Source organism: Chiroxiphia lanceolata, chromosome 2, assembly GCF_009829145.1.
Source record: "Chiroxiphia lanceolata isolate bChiLan1 chromosome 2, bChiLan1.pri, whole genome shotgun sequence".
In the NCBI taxonomy this organism is placed as follows: Eukaryota; Metazoa; Chordata; class Aves; order Passeriformes; family Pipridae; genus Chiroxiphia; species Chiroxiphia lanceolata.
In genome coordinates, this window is record NC_045638.1 from 116,783,711 (window position 1) to 116,806,997 (window position 23,287).

The following is a 23,287-nucleotide window of genomic DNA, read 5'->3' on the forward strand; positions in this document are numbered from 1 at the left end:
GTGCTCTGAGTGTCTGCCCTACAAGAAGACATGATCTTTGATGTGTTTAGTGGGAGCTGAGAAAAGCTTGGCTTCATCTCCTGCTGAGGTCCCTAATTCAGCCAGATCCTGCTCATCTGTGTCCAGCCTAACAGTTGTAAATGTTAGGTGATCTAAACTAAAAGTCGAACCTAAAATATGATTTTGATACAGACACTGACCTTGAAGCTGCTTATCCTCTAGTAAAATACACAGCTCTGGAATTAACAGTCCCCTAAAATGTGTGGGGTTTTTTTGTGGTTTTTTTTTTTGAGAAAACAGCTTACAATTTTCAGGATTATCACAGACTTCTTATGCAGTGGTGAGTGAGGAAATACTCTCCTGCCTAAACCTTGCACCAAAAAACTCTGAGGTAGCTCATTCAAAAATGAAGCAAGAGTTCATGTCTTTTGATTTCAGAGAAAAGGCTCAGCATCTGTGATCCTTCTTGGAAGGGTTGTATGATCACGCTATGTTGCACAGATGGGTTCTGTTGGAAAGGGAGCAAGGCATCCCTTCTTCTCTCTCACTTCCCAAAATCTGGACTTGACCCATGCTTCCTGTTTAGCCAAGCTGTGCTTTAAAAGGGCCAACTGGGAAACAGGGCTCAATTGCTTTCTCTTCCTGAAGAGAGTTCAGTGTGCATCTCCCAAAGTCTCCATAAGCTGACCTGATGAGAGGATGCCCTCATTTCTTTCTGCTGCAGCTGTTTCACTTTTTGTGTTGTGTTTAAACTTTTAGTGAACCAGTGACTCAGAATGGGCAAGAACATGAGTGGTGAAGAAATAAGAACAAAGAAGATGTTACCTTATGCTTGGAACCTTACTTGGGAAATGGGTATTAGTACAAGAAATTACGACGAGTATTTAATTTCTATAATTCTCAGAAGGTAAAGATTGGTAGATCTACCATAAATGATAGAGATGTCCTTACTGGAGTAGGAAAGGCAACTGAATAAATTAGATAATCTGAGCAAACTGGGGTTTTATTGGACTAAGCAGTCCAGTTTAATTCCACTTTAGTATTTAAACTGTAGGTTAAAAGAAACAACCAAAAAGCCAAAGTTCCTTAATGTGACAGAAGAACCAGACCCTGAAATATTCTATCATTATATATTTCACCTGTAAATTTAGAAGTGCATGACTTTTTCCTGTTTGACTAACTAGCTACTTTTCAGAAGTTAGGTTATCAGCAAAGCAGTAGCTTCAGAGGTTGCAGTTGTTACTTCTGGGAAATGGGATCTTGGGGGTTTTGTTGAATATGACATTTAGATGTCATATTTTGCTCTACTTACACAAGTCAACTGTGTATAGACTTTGAACTTAAGTACTTAGTTTTGTGAGAGGTATCTCTAAGGGTACAGATAGCTTTCTCTTCTCTTGTGCTCTTCCTCAAATCCATTGAAACTTGCTACGGGGATCATTTGGAGCTCGTACTTCATACCTTTTCTCATGCAAATGGTGTAATTCTCAATTCTGTGTGCAGTTCTGAGGTTGAGCTCTGGGAAAACCTACTTCTGGAGCTAAGTGAAAGGGCTACCACCAGCCCAAGGGTTTTGCATGAATGAGCATTTAATGATTGAATCCAACAGGATTATTCTGCTGAATAAGGACTACAGAATCTGAACCCTGAGTACTTTATAGTGAGGACTTAATCTTTTGTATTCTGTGAAGTGCTGTTCATATCTGTTGTCCTCTGGGAAAAAATATTCTCCTGTAATAGTCTGACCCTCCTTTGAACTGTCTATATGTACTGGATATATTAAGTGTTCTGCGACTTATCTATTGTTCTGCTTTCCAAATGCTTCTCAGCTGGGGACAAATTACCATTTTTAATCTGAAACTTTATTTGTTTATTTTTAATTCTTGCTGGTAGTTGTGTAAAGTGATCATGAACACTGTCTTAATTGTGCAAGGGAGTGATTTTTTAGACTGCAATATTAAATTCTCTTTCCCTAAAAGAGCTGTTACATTTAAAGTCTAATATGCCAACTGGAAATTTGTTATGGTTTGTTTGAGGTTTTTTCTTTTATTTTTTAGCCTTTCAGCTGTCACAGTTCCCTCTTTTTTGATTTTTAGGGGTAAAGACAGAGTACATACAGTTACATATAATACTGTGCCTACAGAATGACAAATTTACTGTGCTCTCTAGAATTACTGATGTTCAATGTCCATACATGATCCTACCAATCTCAGTCCTTCATTCTGCCACAGAAGAATACTTTAATACAACTCTAAACACATATTCAAAGGAGATCATTATTACCTTTTTCTTATATTATTCATTTATGTCTTGTAAAACTTTCCTTCTTTGCTTCTGCCACTCTCTGCAGGTTACTTTCTTCACAGCCTCTGCAGTGTCTTTACCTTGCTTGCTCACATTTGCCTCTGAACAATCAGATGGAACATTATTCCAAGCTGTGTATTTCAAATCCCTCAATGACAGCCAATGTTTGCATTACTTATGTATTCCCTTTTCTGATGAGGTATTCTACAATCATAACAAATTAAGTGAGTGACATACAGTATGCAGATATTTGTTTGCTCTTTGACTAGTTACGGGGGAACAGCTTGTACTAGAAAAACAAAATATGTAATTCTGAATTGCTGCAGTATTGTCAAGCTAAAGGTGTCACAGTTTATTGAATTTTGTTTCTGAATGCTGTTGTAAAGGTTGTCATTAAGCTTCCATTACTTTTTTTAACTAAATTTGTGGGGACATTTTTTTAAAAAGTTTGACTTGATCTAATATTGTATATTTCATACTCCATCTCAATTACTAATGTATGCCTTGTCTTTTCAGGGAAAGTTAAATGGAAGTCCTCTTACATGTTTTTGAGCAATTGGAGGATTTGGTTGGTTTGTTGTCTGGTTTTTGGTGGGGTTTTTTGTTTGTTTTTTTCAGTCTAAGTCCACAAATCAATATTTTATAACACTTTCCTTTATCCTAATCAGTATCCTTGATGGTTCCGAGAAAGAGATTTCCAGTTTTAGGGTATACTTAGTCTTTCTGAGTGGTCAGAAGGAAGCTTATAGCCAATCTCCTTTTTCTCATTTTATTTTCCTCTATATTGCTTTCTTTGCAGCAGGAAAGTCTCCTCATGTCTCCCCGTTGATTGCTCCCCACCTTTTGCTGTTCATGCCTTGATTGAAATTCTTACCAGCTTCGTACAGCTGTAAAAATGAAGAATAGTATCCTGATATATAAATTCTAATTGTAGAGGATTAATTTTTGGAAGCTATATTTTCTATCAGCAATTTTATCTCTCAAATCCACAAAGATAAGATTTCTTAGATGAGGTGAGTGATATTCCTGCCACAGTGCTCCTGCAGATTACCAAAGCTGCAAAGCATGTAGAGCAAGAAATACAGATGCTAATCACATATGGGTGTTTGTTCTGGAAAGAAAATCTCCTGCACATCAAAAAAAACCCAGTCAACAAAACCATCCACAATGGAGCAGGATTAAGACAGAATTTTGCACTTCACAAGCATGTGGCAATAAAATTACTTTCAGATGACCCAGAGGAGGTTCACAAAGCTTATGTGAGGTAACTTAGACTGGGCAGACAAAAGAGATCAAGGATCCAAAGGAAGATAAGGAAAAGAAAAGGATTGATACAAATCTACGTAGGAATTATCAGCTATCTCTCAGGGACTGAGGTGTGAGAGAGAAATACCATAGAGGGAGGTAAAAGTGATACCAGTGCTAAACTGGTTCCTTTTCTATTTAGATTTCTAGCCTGCCTTTTGATTTAGAACAGTAATCCACTCCCTGTTAAGCACCAAGAAAGTTCCCTTTGTTCTTCTCTTCACCACCGTGTTAGGCTTTTTTTTTTCTGCATGTGGTCTGTCATTTGTCAGCTTTCTTACTGGTATTTGATGATATTTTCTTTCAACAAGAATCTGAAATATGTGGATATTTATGGATATACCTTTGTGAGGAGAAAGGGTAGGATCAGTGACAGAAGTTGATTTATTTTAAAAAGGCCAGTATTTGGCAACCCAAATTTCAGAAGAAATCTGAAAAATATAATTAGTTTTTCATGATTTCTTAGTTTTTCAGGTTTTTTTTTCCTTCCATTCCCATTGCATCCAGCATCTTACACTTTCACCCAACAAATGATTAGCAAAGGTAATGCTTAACTTCTCAAACAAGCTGACTCTCAAGTGACTGTGTCCAGACACGCTGTAGAACTGGCATCCAAATAACCAGACAAGCCATCCCTGTTGGCAATTGCTCCTGCCTCAGCACATCTATTGTCCCCTTGGATTATCCCACCTCTAGCTGCTTCAGCTCTGTTTCCATGTCACCCTCTTACCTGCTGCGATGGTTCCTCTTCAACAACTGAACTCCATCCTTCATGAATTCCTTCTCAGTGTCTGTGCTGGAACAAGATCATCTATTTACATTATTTAATCAGTATCTTCAAGACATACCAGACTGCTCTTGCATATCATCATGATTTTTTTTTTTAAGCTTTCTGCACATAAAACTACAAGATAATGGTGTCTTTCAACACAGAATGGAAGTAGGGAGTACAGAGAAATTAATTGCTTCTTATGAACCTTCAATAATGGCGTTTGTCAGTGTGCTTTAAAACATGGTCTACGAATTTTGGGGTCAGGAAAACACTCAGGATCCAGAAAGATAGGAATAGCAGAGGCAAAACCTGTAACAAAACTGCAATAAAGTCATAGCAGAATAGAAATTCCAACTTCCAAATCAACTGCAACACTTGCAGTTCATGTGGAAATTAGACTTCTTCGGATTCAAATTCCTTTGTAAAACTCATCATTCCTGTATGCTGCTAGAGCTAGCACATAAATCAAAGGATCACAGAGGATAATGGGATGCCTTGGTTTGACTCTGTCTACAAAAGTCTGGAGTCAGAACTGCTCTGCCAAGCTGCCTCATGGCCATGTTGTCACGTCGTTTTCCGCAGGCGAAATTCTTTTCAAAACCAAAGGTTATTTTACAATTTCTGGATTTTGCTTCTCTATCTAACCACATGTATTATTTTGGGCTATATCCAGCAAGAGTTTTTCTCACCCAGTTGGCAACATTCTCAGGTTTCGTGTGTCTGTGCCCAAGGCTGGGCTGTAGCTGAGGTTTTCAAGCTGCTAAGTACACATCTGAGTGTACTTCATGATGCATTTTTAATGTTAAGATTCCTCGATGATCAAGACAAAGTTTTCCCTCATCTCCTTCCTTTCAAAGATATTCTCAAGACACACTTAATGCATCATGCAACATACAACATGAATTGCTTTTATCTTTTATATAACCTGAGGAAACACACAATCCTATTGCTTCCTCCTCTGCAATCCTGACCTTGGGTGTGGGGCATTTTCTTCACAGGGTATGTTCCCACTGCCAAGCCATTTTGAATATTCCTATTGTAATAAGGACTCTAGTTTCTTACAGAACCAAGACATGCTGGTTGTGGTGCTGGAAGGAAAACGTATCTTGACTTCTATCTTACATGAACGAAAAGTAGATATATTTTCTGAAAATGCCAGGAAAAGAAAATAATTTTAAAACAACACCTTTGAAATCCCTCTTAGAAAGGTCTTTGTATTGTTTGATGGACTATTTTATGAAAAAAAAAAAAAGATGTTTAAATGACTTCTTGGTTGAAAGGGTCACCCCATTTTAAAAGATTTGTAACTTTAGTATGTCTTAGGGACCTAATTGTGATTCATATTTGGCTTTGCATGTTAATTCTTTTATCCAAACCAGTAATATGCTAAAATCTAGAAATGCCAGCAGGAGAGCAAAGAATTGCTCTATACTTGACAATTTGTTTTCGTTTTTATCCCTCACCTACATATAAGAAAAAAAGTCTATTGATCAAAGGTAGGATTAGCACTAGATTCCAGAAGAAATCTTTTTTTCTAATTTAAAACAGCAGTTTGGAATGTTACTTCAATTCTTCAGGAATGCAAGGTAGCTTCCCAACAATGAGAGAAACCTCTGTAGTTCAACGTAGACAAAATGGATAAATGTGGATAATTCAGAGACCTTTTGAGTTGACCCTCTTTTGCTCTCTGCATAAATACTAATGCTCATATTTCTTTTGTATGATCCTGCTCTTCACTCTTATTTCCTCTCAACTCCTGATTTCTTCAGAGAGTACCAGCTGCCTGTTCCTTTTTCCTTAAACTGTTGATATATTTCTGTTTTGTTGTACTGAAGCAATCTGTACTAAAGTAAAAGTGATGCTCTGAGCTGTAGGAGAGTGGTTGTGTGTGTGTAATTCTGTTTTATTTCACACAGTGTTCTGTTTGCAGTAGAGGGTGTCAGTGATAATTGTCATTGCCAACTCACCTGGAAGTCTTTTAGAAGTGATACATTATTTTTAAAAGAATTATCCTTTGTGAGGCATATTTACACCTGTCAACTAACTGAAGGACTACTGTTACAACCTCTCAGTACTTCAAATACAGTGTCCTTAAGAACTTTATTAAAACAATTAGGGTACATAAAATGATAGATTGACAGAGGTGCTCTGTGTAGGTAGCAAACATCTGTTCAGGAAGAAGCGTAAACTTAGAAATCTGAATTGACTGACAAACTTTTGTCACAAACTCCCCAATATTTCCCTTTAAGATCAGCACTGAAATCACAGTAAACTTGTTATCAGTTGCAAGCTGATGCAACCACGTTCACCTTCAGACAGCACAGGACACGAATGCAAACAAAACGTACTTGGTCTCTGCTGTTTTATTCTTGGTCAAAATATTGTGGGCTTCAAACTGAATTTTTTTATTCCAAGGATAAAAAAAAAAAAAAAAAGGAAGTTCATAATTTTTTAGTGTCCTAGGGTTGCATATCTAATCCCAACACAGCGAGGTCCTCATTCTTAAGTACCTCACTGCATGCTGAGTAGTCTTGCTGACTTCAGCAAAGTCTTACTTAAAACTACATGTATTTGTGTGTATTTGGGGCCGCATTTAAATCATTAACTGTGTTACCTACTTTACAAAAGAGCATACTTTATGAATTTTTCACCAATATTCATGTCTATATTTTGCTTTGTTGCCAAGGAAAGCATTAATGTAATTAACATTGATAAATTCAACAGATTTTTGTGAGTGGTTTCTGTCTGAACTAGTGATGAATCTCAAAGCTCAGGTCCTTCTGTGGCAGCTCAAACTTTGCTCAAATTACTATATATAATTCAATAAAATGAGTCTTAGAGTGGAATGAATCCCTAGAAATCATACTTCGTGCAGAGGATGTGCTTTTTGAAGGAATATTGAGGGAGGACAAGAAATGCTCTAGTTCTGTTTCATGCAGACAGGGCAGTGCTGGTAAAAATTACATATGTATGAGTTTATAGTGAGCAAAAACTGATGGGCTCAAATTGGTTGAAAATTCCACAGTTTTAAAGATTTGGCCCATAAAGCAGGCAAGGAAGAGGCACAATAACTTTGCTGAATTTATTTTTCAGGTTGAGATTATGACCTTGAACCTCTTGCGGAGTTCACACAGCACCAAAATTGAAGTATATTTATATGTGATATTTATTCGACTTACATTTGCAGTAGTAATCACAACTATTATTTTTTTAATTATGTGCATTCAAATTCACTACAAAGTTGGCAATGTAGCATTGACATACATGAACTTTTTCCTCATAAGTAACGGTTTTATCTTTTTTAAAAAATTGATTGTAACACAGTTACTGACCTATGTACCTGTTGCTTGATTGGTCCTGTAGGAATCTAGATTTTGAATATAAGCTCCTTAGCAAGACCCCAGAAGACCAATTAAATGCCCTAACTTAACATGTGAGTGGACAGTCAACCCAAATATAACTATTTATTATTTTCGATCAAAGTTTGTAAAATGACAGAGAATAAGTAGAGCTGACAAGGAGATTGGATTTTCCATTTTTATTGCACATTTCCTAAAAATAAAAATATGATAGTATCTTAAAATTAAAGGGAAAAATCCAAATCCATCTTCTTTTTAAGTTCATTGAAGCTTTAAATTATAATTTTTTCTTAAATACATCCATAAAAGCTTTCAGTAATAAATGAACATTTCTAAAAATGACAACACCTTGATTTCAGCATAATGAAATGTTACTATTTTTAAATCTGTGCATTTATCTGAGCTTTTCAATTCAGCTAAACAGCACTTTATAAGGAAAAAGTATGTTCCAGAAAATAAGGAAAGTGAGAGTTGACAGGACTGAAAATAAATTTATAGGGAGTTTATATGTGGGATACAAGAGAGCCTGGGAAAAAACAAAGAGGGTGCACATAGAGAAACATTCAAGAAATAATTTCAGTGTTTTACACATTCATAGTATTTATTTCTGCCATAAATCAGATAAGATTATTTCTTTTTTTACACAATATAGGAAGAGTTTGTTGGTATTTTTCTTTGGGGGGGGGGTGGTTGTGGGGTTTTTTTGTTTTGTTTTTTGTTCGGTTTGGGGGTTTGGATGGTTGGTTGGTTTTGGCTTTTCAGCAGTTCAGTTTGGGGTACTGCACCTCTTACCCTCCAGACAAATGGTCAGGTCTTTTAGGTTATGTTTGCACTGTCAATTGAAGCAGCATTTTAATATGCACTTGTGCTTCTTTGCCGAACACAGTAGGGATATTGAGGATATTAGGACTCCCCTATGTCATGAAACACTAACATGACAATAACAGAAGTCTCATTGATATGAATATATTTATAAATCTTACTTAGAGGAAACTCCCTTGCCTGCATCTTTCCACTCTTTTTCAAACTGATGATTGAAGTAGCCTCTAAATCTCTATAGTCTCTAAAATCAAGAATGGTCTAACAAAGAAGATACAAAAGCAATGCACTTTTCTTTCTAATTCATCACATTTTCTGATTCCCTAAAAACCGTATCTGTTCTTCATTTTGCAGTAAAATTAAGGTCCACAGAAGGGATCTGATAATCTGAATCGTCTTTTCTGACCTTACACTGAAGAGTTTTGCAATTCAAACACTAAAATAGGTACGAGTGGGACTACGTGACTGACTGAGGAAACACCACAAGACATTCAGGGATGGCACAGTTGGGTTATCAAGGTCTGGGTGCATTTCCTTGCAGCTTCTCAGCAGCTCTAGGATTAGGAAGAGGACAGTTTGCTCAAAAGGCACAAGTCAGCAGGAAGTAGAGGTAAGAGGGTGAGACATGACTGAGGTTTTATGACACCCAGATAAAAGATGGAACAGAAAGCAGATGATAGTGACTTGTGGGGGTGAGATATCCCAGAGGAGCAAAACTTCCTAATCACCATCTGCTCTGAAAGAGTAAAAAAGACACATCCAAAAACAGCACGCCATCACGAACTTCAAAACAACCCAGAAGACATAATAAAACCCTGATAGTCACCATCCCTCCATTTCATAATTAAACCCTTTCCTCTCAGCCATCATCCCAAGGAAACCTAACTATTAGGACCACCTGAACACGTTCCCACTGGTGTGAAAGACTGTGTCTGAAAACAATTTTATTCTAAAATAAAATCCCCCTTGCTATCAGAGGGATGCACGTGGAGCTCTGCTATTATGTTGCTACAAATCCACAATCTTACTTGCTTTCAAAATGTTAGAGGCCAAGGGTGGGGTCCTCAGCAAACCATTCCATATTACCTTGGAGCATGAAAGATGCCTCATTGCCTCTGTATTAGAGACTGCAGGGTCTCTGTCTGCCTGGTACAGAGGTTTGAGTCCACTTGAGGCTGAGTAGCTTCATGCTGAGCTACTAATACCTACATCCTATGAGAATAGACACTGTAGGCATCTCTTTGATCATAGAGCAGAACTGCAAAAAAGCACTGAGTGTAGAAAAGAGACGGTAGTTGCATTTCCTTTATCTTTTAAATATAATAACTGAGCTCTTAGAGCAGTAACTTTAATGTTAAGGGAACAAAATTTGATGTCTTGCTGTTCGCTATTCTGCCTTATAAATCATGTTGTAAGTTTAAGTTTTTGTTGTTGTTGACAAAATTAGTGCACCAAGAAGAAGAAGCAAAAAAGCAAATATGCATGAACTGACATGGTATGGTGGAGCTCTCTAGTTCCCATGGGATCCAGTAATAGTATTTGTATTTTATTCATAGGTTACTTAGTATAAAATCTTCAAAAGGCACTGGAGCAGAGAATGAAAAACAGGTACCTTCAATTTCCTGGTGAATTCCTTGATATTCTCATCCAAAGCTTTTCTATCCCAAAGATACAGTCTATTAGTTTTACAAAAACATCATCAAAAGAATCTGAGTCTTTTCTATGAAGTCTGGAACACCAGAGTAAAGCACTTCATTCTCAGGTTGGAAATAGGAGTTTGAAACTGCTCACTTAAGACAAAGGAACTAAACCACATCTCCCATATAAAGGCTGAAGTGTTACGAAGTAGTGAATTAAAAATATAATCACAGGAAACATTATTTCTTGAGACAGACTTTGACTGATAATACAATCCCTTGTTGGTTTGTAGAAGAAAAGTGTGGCTGCTTTCTCTGAGCAACAAGCTCAGAATGATGAAAACTTAGTGACTGAGACAAAAGACATTTAATACATTTCGCTTTTGACAGTGTTACCTATAACTAAAAATGAGAGATCAGCATGCTGGCAATGCTGTTTGCCTGGGTTGGAACCTTCAAATCCATAGCTGGAGCACAACCTATTTCAGTATCTGAAGACTTGGAAAAACACAGGAACCCAGTATTCAACAGATCTTTCTGCACACAACTGGTTGCAGCTACTTGTTCTTGAGACTAAAATGACATTAAGCTTTTTGTCTTGGTTTGTGGGTTGTTGGTTGTTTTTTTTTCCTACTCTTCCTTGCTGCTCCTTTCTCCAGGGATGATGCTGAAGCTGAATTCTGCCCCACCTCATGTTTTGTGCAGAGCTGCTGGCCATGTTCAAGATGAACCTGATGGGAACTGAAGACAAGCTGACAGTGTTTCACGGGGTCCTTTGTAAGTGCAAAGCCTGAAGTTAGTGTGTTTTCAGGTGACAAATGCAGCAGTTTGTGGGGTTTGATTAAATGGTAGTTTTAGCTTTATTAATGGTGTTTGTAAACAGCATTCATTTACCTCCTGGTGCTCTTCACGCTGAAAGCTGGAAAACAGAATGATTTTTTTATGAAGTAAACATTCAAAGATTTGCCTGAAAGACATCTCTAAACGGGCTGCAAAAATCTCTAAACAAGCTGAATCTCTACTTTCCTTTATTTGGGCAGAAAAAAAAAAAAACCTTAAATGAGGGTCCTAAGTCATTCTCTTTTCTGGAATTCAGATGAATTTAAAATGCAGCAATATCAATAATCCAATTTGCATCTCAACCAACACCTTTTGTGCCTATGGTTTCCCATCAGGACCTTATTTATTCCAGCATTCCCTCTGCTGAAAGCTGCTCCCACTCCAGGTTCTTAGCCTGGGAGGGCTGCCATCCGGGAATGGGATCCCTGCTGCCCAGCAGGGGTTGTGCTCTGCCTGCTGGGGTGGGTTGACAGAGAAGCCCCAGCACCTGGTGTCGGTTCTGCTCAGCAGATTTTGTATCTCTGTTTACACTCTGCTCAGCTATAATTGACAGTTCTGTCACCATTCCTTCACCATCTTTGGGGTGTATTGTTATAGCTGAATACATGCTGTAGATGGGGAAGAATCATTGCTCATCACAGCTGTCGCTTTCCTCTTCTGCAGTTCTTCTTGTTCTTTTTTTTCCTACGCCTTGAGTAGTGTAAGTCATGCTGCTTATATTGCATATGCATTGACAGATTTTTTGACTGACATGCAAATTAATTCAGAGGACGAGAAAAAGAACATTTTTCTTCCTGACACTTCTTTATTTTTATCTTTGCGTGCCATCTTTGACAGGCTTTAAAATCTTACTCGTACTTAAAAAGTAACTTTAAATAAAGAGCAATTTGTTATACCAGAACTGTGCTACTACTGTATCTTGCTTTCCAATTTGTTCAAGTCCACACTAAGAAAAGCTTCTCAGTTATATGATTCTGACACTAAACAAGATCCCTTGAGTTTCAGTAAATATATACTCTTTTTTTTTTTTTTTTTAATCAGCTTGTGGGAGATTTTATAGTGCTCCTGGGCAAGGAATTTTACTCTGGTGCCCTTTACCATGCTCCTTCAGGATTGCACAGGCAGAGCCCTGAGAAATATTCATAATTTGTAAAATTAAATATGATGATCCCAGAAAGAGCCATAACTAAGAACAGAAAACTCATTTTCATTAATCAAAAAAAACCCCCAGCAAACAGACCTATTGTCTCAATATCAGTGATGGATCAGCTGCTGCAATATGAGACTCTTGGATTTTAAGCCCTAGTTATTGGTTCTCAAATGACTGCTTCTGGCTTTCATTTTCCAGTTCAACTGGTCTTCTAGTAGTTCTACTTTTTTTTCAAGAAAACAAAGGGTTCGTTTGCTTTTCCCTTTTTAGATTTACTTACATTGGGATTAAAATTACCTGTGACCTGCCACCTCCTCAGAACATCAGCCCTGGAATAATTCTGTGAGTTCTGAGGAAACAGAAAAGCAATTTCATAGAGAGGAAATTGCCTTCATATTTATACTAGATGAATTATAATCTTGTATGGGATTTTTTTTGCTAAAAGATCACAATTCTCAGGTAGAGTGGTGACCTCAATTTTTCCTCTTGTGTTAGAAAATTGTTGGATGTCCTTTTCTCATTTCCTTTTGGGACACGGTCATCTCTGAGACCAGTGCTACCCTCTGAATGCCCAGTGTTGTCCACCCCAAGGGTGCAAACCCATTGCAGGAATTTTTGGTGGTGTGTGTCAGTAGTTTTCAGGGAGGAAAACAGTGTCTGTTGAATGGAGTGTAATGTATGTGAGGGAAAAAAAAAAAGAATGGTGATGATAAAAGAAAACATAAGCGGGGGAATATGGGTACTGAAGAAATGTAAATGTCATTCAGAGAGGAGCTATGGGAAAGGAAATGAGAGGAAAATTAATCCTAGTTCTTTATTGTCATTGCTCTTGATTTTCCCACCTATTTTCCCCTAAAAACGTTTCCTTCAAGATAGAATACTCTGTAATGCAGGATTATGTCACAGAACATTTTGGCAGGAAACTTTCTTTCTGCAGTAAAATTTGTAGAATCACTCACGATTTGATTCAAAATTCTTCTCCTTGTAGAGGTTTTTCAGTTCTGTGTGTTCACTTGGCTAGGGCCTTGGATTTAGCTGAAACCTAGGTTAGCCAGTGCATGTGATGCTCTTAGTTGGAGAGGAAAATTCATCCAAGCAACATGGAGAGAGAGTTTTCATTACAAGGTGTGTACTTTAAAATTCTCTGCACTTCCACAGGCTAAGTTGTGCCTGATTTGTGTTCCTGAACAAACAAAGGAGGAGGAACAGCTTTGGAAAATTCAGCCCTTTGAAAACCAATAGGAAAACCCTTTATTATTTATTTATTTAATTATTTTTGATCAGTTTTTCACTTTGAACTGTTGGAGAATCTTAAGTGTCCAAATGCCACAAGATGTAAGACATAACAAAACATAGCTGAGCAGAATAGTGATTATGGGTAGCAATTAGTTACTGATCAACTATTTTAGTGGCTTGAATAGAATGATGCTTTCTTGCTGCCCACAAAGTATGAGTAAGAATTTAAATCTTTTCCTTGCCTACTGGTTAATAAGTGCCTTAGAATGATCTTACAGTGACAGTTTCTTGTATCACTAATGAGTGTAATTAATGAAAAAACAACAGACTTTATCAGCCTGTCGACTTTCATGTTTGCTTTCTGCCATTTACCTTGTTTGCATTTCAGAGTAGCTATAGATTCTTTCTGCTATTTTTCTTCTGCTGCTGGTACTGTGATTTTAAGTGAAGTTTCAGATACTGTGGCAGCTGTGGAAAGCAGGTATGGAATTACTGGGGACAAAATTAAGTATGTACCAATTTTGTTTAATAAAAAAAGGCTAAAGCAATGCTTTCCCTTTAAAGGTAGAACACCCAACTCCAAACACTAACCCTCTGAAACTGAACCTGAGAATCATGTGCAGAATAACTGGTCTGCTTTAGAGCACTTCTTTTTGCTTGACGTAAGAGTTAAGTTTCTTTTTCAGTAAACTTTTAAAAATGAAGTTTTTTACTAACTGTTCCACCTCAGAACACTTATTTTTGAATTATTCATTTAGAAGTTACTTGCTATGGACAGATCACAGTTCCCACCATGTTCATTTGTCTGACTTCTTTCCTCCCCTCCCTGAATGTGCCTGTAATTCATCATTGCCTTCTTTATTTCTGAAGTCCATAGGAGTGAGCATCTTTTGAACAAATAAATAGTGTCATGGTTTGAGATACCCCAAAATCCAATTCTCTAGTCCAAGCCCCCCTCCCACATCTCAACTTAGTGTAAGATGTGTTTTTCCCAGACAAAACACACCAGACTCAAAGTGGGGAAAGGGAATATATTACAATGACTGTACAAGTAAATATTACAATACATTATTTTGGGGTATCTCAAACCATGACAATAGTAATGCCTTTCTCTTCCTTGTCACTTTCCCAGTATTTTCTGTTAAGATTGTTCTTGCTATTTTTAGGGCATTTTGGAAAGGCTGGGAAGGGGAGGAGGTGGCTGTTTCGAGGTGATCATGGGTTTTTCTGAAGGAGACCCATTTAGCAGGACCCCCAACAATCTCCTTTCCTTCACATCAACTCATTTCCTGCCCCCAGACTTGGAGAAGCTTTGAAAAACGAGAATATCATGCTTGAAGCAGAAGCAACAATTTAAGCTGTGTGATGTACTGCAACCCAACTGTCATTGACTTTGGCTGCACAGAGCTGGGACCTGAGTTCCATCTTTAAGCAAATTCCTAAGGAGGTGAAAGAGGCAATTGCACTCTGGATATCTTTTCATAACAAGGTCTTTGAGAAAAAGGCTTATTATTTCCTGCTTCAAATGCATCAGCTAGAACATTTAGACTGAATCCTTGGAGAATAAGCAGTAAACTGATGGACCACATTATAGGGAGTATCTGACTAGGTTCAGTAGTGAAATGCTATTCAACAGGGAAGAGGAAATAATGAGTAAAGATGTTTGGAAGAGTATTGTTGGTAGAGCAGCATATCGAGTGTGGTAATACATTATTCATATAATCTGCATGTTTCACCCTTGTTTATCCATTGCTTAGGAAAAATTCTCATTAAAATTCTCTTTGACCTGTGTAAAAGACTTCTTTGACCCTTTCAGATCATGTTTCTGTTGTGCTGGGCACCCCTCAGCAGATGTGTCCCTTGGATAATCAGAGTTCCAGGACATCCTTTTAAATTCTGAATTATCTACTTTGAATATCAGTTTAATTTGCAGAAAATGGTGGGAATAGTTTCTTTTCAAGAAAAGATATCAAATACACTATCACTGAATTGTGAAATAAGATTACTGGTAAATCATAATTTTTCAGTGCAGCTGATAGAAGAAATAAATCCATCTAGGCACATCTAAGCAAAGTATTTACAGCTCCCTTAAACAGCCTTTCTAATTCATATTTCCTGTATAAATCGGTCTTGTTTGTGACCTTGGAAATACATCAGAACTACAAAAATAACTAAATTGCTTTCTGCCAACTCAAGCTGAGGTTCTTTTAACTTACCATTGCCTTCAATTTCACAGAAAATGTCCTCTTTGATTAAATACAATTTTAACATTACAAAATGTTGGGGTTCTTTAAATAAAAGAGACTAGGTCTATACTTAAAATGATACCTTCATGCTACCAATCTGAATTTTTACTACCACATATGAGTTTGACCACAACACACTCTAAATATCTGTTGACATGCAATCTCAGGAAGAAGTCTGGCTTCTGGTTTACAGTTATAAATTCCTCTTAAATTCTTTTTTTTAAACCCATTGCATTTGAAATGCCCTTTTTCTAAGTTAGGATATATCCCCATAGGAATTTCCTGATGCTTCACTGGAGGTTTTTTGTCCCTGTGCCAAAAGGCCAAGGCAGCTAGTCCTCTTCTTGTTTCCTACCTCTTTTGAGGTTAACCTAGACTGCCTGCTGCTCCTTCTGAAAGTTCCTCGTGCTTCCATTGATACAGGTCCTGACCCAAATGCTTCTTGCAGTTTGTCTTCTGCCTTGGAGTTTCTCAGGCACAGAGAGTATGACTGTCATAATCTTTCAGACTTTGTTGGTGTCGATAATAAAGGGATTTTGGTCACTTTTCCTTTTATCTAGGCATTGTCCACTCGTGGTACAATATGTGTTGGTGACAAGAGAAGGTTTTGGTGTTTAAGGATGGAGCACTGATAAAAAACCCGAACCAAATAAAACCAAAGCACCTTATAAGGAAATATGATGCTCAAATGCCCTTGGTTGGTTCGGGAAATTTGTGTGAAAGGAGTTCACATCTAAGAGAAACATAGATATTGTTACATTCTCATTGCAGTCTTCTCTTCCTTCTTTCGAGGAATGAATGAAATTTCTTCTGAACTAGAAACTGCAGTTTTGCCTGGCTCTGCAAGCAGCTAAATTCCCGTTTTCATCAAACAATTTTAATGTGTTCATGTATGAAGTCTCGTGAACAAGTGTAGTTTTACCAAAATCCTGCCCTCTAGAGTGGGGGTGTACCATACCCTTACATTCTGTACATTCTTTTGTCCTTTTCCTTTCCCATGCACCAAATCCTACCTAAAGTTTCAATGTTGTCCTTTAAAAAAAAAAAAAAAAACACTTCACATTTAATCTGTGGTGATGCTAATTACTAAAATCTCAGAAGATTCCACCCACATTGAGCAACCAATTCTCGTTAACTTTGAATGACACAAATAACACCTAAGAAATTAAAATTTACACATAGAAAAGCAACCAGGCAGATAGACAGTAAAGAGGCAAAAAAAAAAAAAAATGACAGAGGCTGAAAACTGAAGGCATAAAGTTGTTGAAACTGATTCTGTGGTTACCTTTTTAATGAAAGGTCAGTGCAACTTCACAGCCTTCAAGAATGTGCTCCTGATTTACAGAAAAACATAAAAGTCACAGGAGGATTGGGTCGTGTAATTTAAAGATCATTATTGTCATTCACTTTGAAATAATACTTCCACGTTGGAATTGAAGTTACATTATTCACTGTGATTTGTACTTTTAAAAAATTGGAGATGGGAAACATTTTTTTCAGGCCTCAACCTTTAGCTAGAGTGACTTATGGTAATTGTTGTAAACAGAGTATTAATGTTAGTAAAGAAAAGATGGCAACAAATCAGAAGTAGAGCTCTGCCAGGAAAGCATTCAAGAAAGAAAAAATTTATGGAAGATAATGGGAAAACATTAAACTGATGAATAACATTATGATTACAAGGTTTCCTGTTTAAAATAATAATATTTGTAATTCTTACAAACAAAACAAAACTTACTATTGGCTTTGACAGAGCAAGAATGTGAAGCAGATGGAGGTAGTGGAGCTTGAAGGGGTAGTATGGACAAGAGGATATTGGAAGATTTACAGGTGGGGATTTTTATTCATGAACATTATTTACCTGAAGAAAAGAACTAAAGTATGCATGTTTTGGTTTCCCTTTTCCTCCTCTCAACACACACAACAGGATCCAGATTTTCTTTCCTTTTACCTGCAATAAGGATTTTGCAAACACTGTAGGCTGTACATTTACACTCCTCCCAGATTCATGAATCAGAATTTGAAAGTGACTCAGAAGAAAACACAACTAAGCTTGGCATGAGAATTAAGCTTCTGATTATTTCTACAATGAGCAGAGACATTTCCTCTTCTAAAAATATTTATTTTTTTTTTTTAACTAGAAAAGGAATAGCAGCTATGGAATAAGCTGGATAGTCACTGCTGGTTACCTTCCAACAGGTAATAAAGATGCCAAAAAAACCCACAAGTTTTTCTGAATAGATCTCAGAGGACCTAAAGTAGTGAATCTCAGCCAAATTAAACCAGATGCCTTTTATCCAGTCTATTTTCTGGTACATCTGAGGAAATAGCAAATCTTTGAGCAGGGAGATAAGAAAAGGAGGTGGCAAGTGAACAACTGATCCTTTCCTGAATTCGTTACTTCTGCTTCCTCCCTCTGTCCTGGAGCACTGCTATTCAAAGCCAACTTAACTGACTTGGACAGGGTCATCACAATGGAAAAATGATTTTTCTTACACCCTTCCCTCTGTGACTAACTTGCTGGGCAAAAAGGAAGCTGACAGGAGGAAATATGAAGAGGATAGAGAGGGTACTGCTGCTTCCTTGTCTTAGCTAATGTTTCAGGTGCTGGTGTTAGCAGAAAAATTTACAATCTGCTTTTACTTTCCATTTGCAAATGGAACACACTAGAAGGATAATAAAAGTCAGAGTGCCAAGGCATTTGAGCAACCCTGGATATGAACCAGCTACTCATAGGAAAATGTTGTTTTTCTACATATACATATATTTCTGATTTCACACCCATGTTTATATTTATATTGAGTTTTTTTCTTTCTCATAATTATTTAATGAAGATTTCAGATACATTTAATTAAAAATCTGGTATGTTTATGGGACTAATAATTTTAGAGGTGATATCTAAGTGGTTTTTTTTCTTTCATCCAAATTACAATACAGTTCTATAACTTATAACTTTATAACTTTATAAATTTATAACGACATCAGATTTCTGCTCTAAGTTCCAAGTATGTTTTTGTCACAAATATCTTTCTTCTCTGAAAATTCTTTTCATTAGGTTCAGTTTTAAATGGGGAATGTGTTTACGAGGGTTCAACAATGCTTATTATATTATTTGTCCCTGTTCCCATTAAAATCAAAGTGGCATATACTGGGGATTTTTTTCACCAGCCTGCACATTCTGGTCACATTCATTATTTTTCACATGGTGAGGCAAATCTCATAAGATAGAAGCAGATGGTGGCAGCTTCCCCATACTATCAAATCAAATTGAGATAGTAAAAAAAAAAAAAAAAAAAAAAAATTGGTCCCAAGCTTAGAAACTAGGTGAACATTCTGCTTTCTGAAAAGCTGTGCCAATTTTTTAGAAACCGTGGACAAAATAATGTTGATTGAGAAATAACCATGAATCTCCAAAAAGAATTCTTAGGAGGCATTAGTTTATTGGAGACATGAGATTGCCTAACACTTATTGTTCTATATCAAGGTGGGGCTTTTTTGAAAAGAGTGAGTATTTTCCCTCCAGCCTTTGTGTTGAGAATGTGCTCTGATCAATAATTCAGTGTCACCTGAGGTTCACTATTTGAAATTCAACACCTGTAGATACAGGTAATATTTGCACTGTTTCTTCAACCCCTCTATGGAACAATAAAAACCCCTAAAATATGCAGCAAAAAATATTGCTACTATATGATGAAAAATCTATGCAGTGTCATCCAAGTTCACTGTCCTACTAGTAACATTAAAATATGGTTTTGTATTTTCCTCCTTTTATTAATTTCTTTCATGTAGCAATTTTTTCACCGCTCAGAAAACCTAGCAGCATGGTACATAAAAAACAACTGTAGGAGTAAAAACAAATATTTTGGGAATATAATCTGTATTGGTTTACATCAGCCTATGTTATACTTGTGATTTTGAGCATAAAGTATAAGAAATAAACATTTTCATTGATTTAGGACTTGGAGCATATTTACAAGTAAGAAATGTTGAATTGAGCTAATTTTGATACAATGAAGTAAAACTATCAGACGCAGGGATTCAAATCAGGGTAAAGTCCATTCACTTTCCTCTTTCCCTTCTTCCTGTCCACCACCACAGATTCAAACAATTTTCTCTCTTCTCTATTTGGTCACTGCAAGTTAGTTTGTCTGGTCAAAAGAGTGAGGACATTAGACTATTTCAAAGAAATTGTTACCAAACTTCTTAAAACAGGTCACATCACTCCTTATTCTCCAATAAAAACCCAAACACCTTCTCCCCCCCCCCAAAAAAAAAAAAAAGAAAAAGAACAACAACAAACCAACAGCCTTTTTTCATATATAATATTTTCATCTCAGATGATGACCTTTGTTAAATTTGTATGCAACAGGAACTTGGATATACTGATACATATTTATAGAAAAGTAGGGCAATTGGTTGAAAAGTGGTACTATTTCTATCTTACAAGACTGTTGTCTTTGATAGAATAATATAAATATATAAATTAAAATGCCTATAACAATGCTTTTATATGATGATTGAATAGTGTGTGGAGCATTGGAAAAGGAGAGGTTTTATGAGAAGCAGCTATCAGAGACTGAAAGGGTTAATGATTTACCCATTCTAGGATTGCCAGGGGATTTTTGCAGGCTGGGAAGAGGCAGCTGGACCCATCCTCCCCCTATACCATATTGTTCAGTGTCATTTCACTCTAATCCACCCTGAGGTGAAACAAAGGCAAAAAAAAAAAATAAAATAAAGCTTAACCATCTTAGCATAACTTTTGAAACTTAGCTTAAGTGTGACTTTGCAAAATGAAACCGCCTGCAAGTAGAGGTCTGCAGGTAGTTAAGATAAAGGGGTGTTGGGGTTTGCATGAATGGGTAAAATAAGGGAATGTAGTGGCTTGCAAAAGAGACTGACAGGAGGAAACTGGAAAAGAAGTGCTTTGGCATGTAGCAGGAGTAATCAATAACTTTGCAAGGGAAACAGGAGATGGGTGGTGGTATAGTTGCTTGAAATAATAAGACTTTATATAACTACCCTATAGTAATAAATATAGGGAATAGCTAACCAAATGTATAATTAGATAAGACAGCTACAAACTGGACTTTGTACTGATTCTCAAAGAATGTATATGATAGGTTATATTTGAACCTTACTTCTCCCAGTGTATAAAAAGCCCTCTGTTTTTTTTCCTTGTCGGACACACAGTTGGAAGGTGGAACCCCTGCATGGCCCCAGCCATAATAAAGTGTGTTTTTCTGTACAGTACATACTGTGTAAGGACTCCTTTGAATCAAAGGAATTAATTAATAAGCACCTGGGTTACTCCTCCCTTTCTGGGGTGGGTCGTGACAGTAGGCTGGGACAACAGCATAGAATTTGCATGATACTGGTGTCAATAATTTTATTGATAGGGAGAACGACTCAGTTCAGGTAGAAGTGTTTAGCAGTCCCTCTCTTATGGAATGTTCTATTTGTTATCTTCCAGGGGGTGAATTATCCTGTAAAAACTTAGTTGTAGAACTCACTGTGTGCCTTGATGTTCATCACCAAATAAATCTTATGAGACATTGATTTGGTGAAAAGATTGCATGAAAAATATCACAGCATAAAGGAAAAGTGTCATGAATAACAGAGTTTGTAAACGAAAAATTGTTTTCCTTAGTGTAGTGAAAGGTAGGTTGTATTTTAGATTTTTTTTTTATATTTTGTACCTAACTGAAATAAGTTGTATCTAAAGTTTCTGTTTAAACTTCAGATGGCAAATTGTTTGATCACTAACAGGGTGTGTGCTAGATGTGCTAACACAGGACTGAGGGAAAGAAAATGCTCTTGTGTCAATGAGTAATATAAAAATTACAATTTGGTACTGTACCTATGCATGAGGGAAAGCCAGCCTTACAGTGATTCTTGTAATTCCATTAAATTCTCCTGTAGTTCTGAGAATGTGAGAGCAGCAAAAGAGGTTACTGTTAAAGTCTAAGTCTATAGCCTCATTGGAGTAATGGGGGAATTCACTGCCTGATCTACAGTTCTGCCTTGTCTGAAAAATTTGGAAAGATAAATCAGTTAAAGTATGTCCTCTGAATTTATTTTTTTTTTACCTTTGTAAGCATCTAAAAACTGAGGAATTAATATTTTCAAATTGTCTAAAAAGCAGTCAGATAAAAATGAAATAAATGGAAAAGATGGTTACTGTGGACTTCAATGGATATTTTATTGCTGGAAGTGTGGGGCATACACAATCCAGTATTTAACAAAGGGGCTTGAACTTTGATTTTAATATGTATTTCCTCCAAGGCTTCATTATACACTGCTCTGACATTTAAATAAATTTAAATTTATTTACCACATGATATGGAACAACTAGACAGTGCATGTCCACTAATTTAACAATATCTCGGACAAGTTCCTAGTCTCTTCTTCATTAGAACAGTTTCTTCCTTATAGAAATATTATTCTAGAACTCCTTTTGGCAGGAGTGTTTTGGTGCATGGACTCCTCCTGCAAATGTTCACAAAGTACTAACATGACATTTCAATAATATTAAAACCTGCTCAAGTTTACTTGCCAACTTGTGCCCTATTTGCAAGTAAAATATGCCTTCCTTCCTAATCATCTGCTGCTTTAACTGATCATTTCCCATTCATTTAATAATATATGCCAAATGCCTTCCAAACATATTTTATCCTTAGACTGTCTCATCATCATTATCTTGTGTGGTGGCAGTGCCACTCTCAAAAGCAATGAACAGCATAAGGAACTCAAATGTCTAGGTGGCAGTTCACATAATAAAAACCACAAAAAGGTCTGCAGTAAGACCTATGTATAAAACACTAAAGCATTTTTTAAATTCAACAAAAAATCCCCCTGAAAGCAGCTGGAGAAGCATTTGGGCAATTTTGATCAATCAATGAGTCTTTCAAACAATACCTATTATTCGTGAATTGAGGAATCTGAAAGATGTTACTATAGTGATGATGCTGGAAAAGTAGTATCAGTTTCTAAAATACTAATTAGAAAATAATGGTCTTGATTGCATAGAAATAAGTATGTGTTTCACCAGTTAAGAAGGAATTTCTAGTTTTGATTGGAGTGCCAAAAAAGTACAGCTATCAAAGGATGAGTTATTTGTGTTTGCAAACTTTTTGTGAGTCAAGCTTAATTTTGTGAGTAAAAATATTGCCATTGTTACTAGAGAGAGATTTAGATAATCTAGCAACAGGATAACAAGTTAGCCTGACCTTCCCCAATTAGCTTATGAGACCAGTTTGTGGAAAATGTTCCAGATTAATTTGGGAGAAGAGATATTTTTTATACCCTTGGAACAGTGCAGCTTAGTAGTAGAAAAGTTATGACATAATAAAATAAACAATAATATAAAATACAAGAGTAAACTGTGATAAAAACTAACAGAAATTAGTTTAATCATCTCAATATTTTAATCCCCTCCCCCAGGTTCTGCACTTTTAGTATCACATGACTTAATCCTGGGTCTAGGCATATATTTTATGATTGGGTAACTGTCATAAACACAGATGAAACTTGCAATCTGGAGAAGAGATTTAATTTTTTTCCTACATACCTTAACTGTGTATAACGTATGTGCTACAGAAAAAAAACTAGCTCTACTTTTG